Below are 870 nucleotides of genomic sequence, written 5' to 3' on the forward strand. Positions count from 1 at the left end.
CGTGGGGAGGGGGTTGGGGGGTTGTACCAAAGTTAATACGAAAAAGTTCTATTTTGGTTTCATCTGACCACATGACATTCTCCCAATCCTCTGCTGTATCATCCATGTATCCATTTTGGTATAAATTTAACTAGTCGTGTTTGGAGGAAGAACAATACTGAGTTGCATCCCAGGAACACCACACCTACTGTGAAGCATGGGGGTGGAAACATCATGCTTTGGGGCTGTTTTTCTGCTAAGGGGACAGGACGATTGATCCGTGTAAAGGAAAGAATGAATGGGGCCATGTATCGTGAGATTTTGAGCCAAAGCCTCCTTACATCAGTGAGAGCTTTGAATGGTTGACCAAATACTTATTTTCCACCATAATTTACAAAAAAATTCTTTAAAATTCCTACAATGTGGATTCCTGGATTTTTTTTCATATTCTGTCTCTCACAGTTGAAGTGTACCTATGATGAAAATTATTGACCTCTGTCATAATTTTAAGTGGGAGAACTTGCACAATCGGTGGCTGACTAAATACTATTTTGCCCCACTGTATTAGATTAGATTAGACAAACTTTATTGATCCACAGGGGAAATTGTTCCAGTAACAAAGTGTAAGGATGGAAAGGATAATGCAGGTATAAAGTAGACTAAAAATGTACTGTAGTAGCAATAAAATATATAAAATATCTGTAATATTTACATATTATATTTGCAGTATATACAATACATACTGATATAATATGTTATTTTTTTGTATATAGTATATTCTGCCATTGATCAAACAATGTAGAAAAGTGGAGTTCAAACAAATATTTGTCAAGTTGACTTTTACATTCAATGAGTGTATTTAAAGCTTGGGAGTATTGTGTACAGTGGACA

Source organism: Nerophis ophidion, linkage group LG06, assembly GCF_033978795.1.
Source record: "Nerophis ophidion isolate RoL-2023_Sa linkage group LG06, RoL_Noph_v1.0, whole genome shotgun sequence".
NCBI lineage: Eukaryota > Metazoa > Chordata > Actinopteri > Syngnathiformes > Syngnathidae > Nerophis > Nerophis ophidion.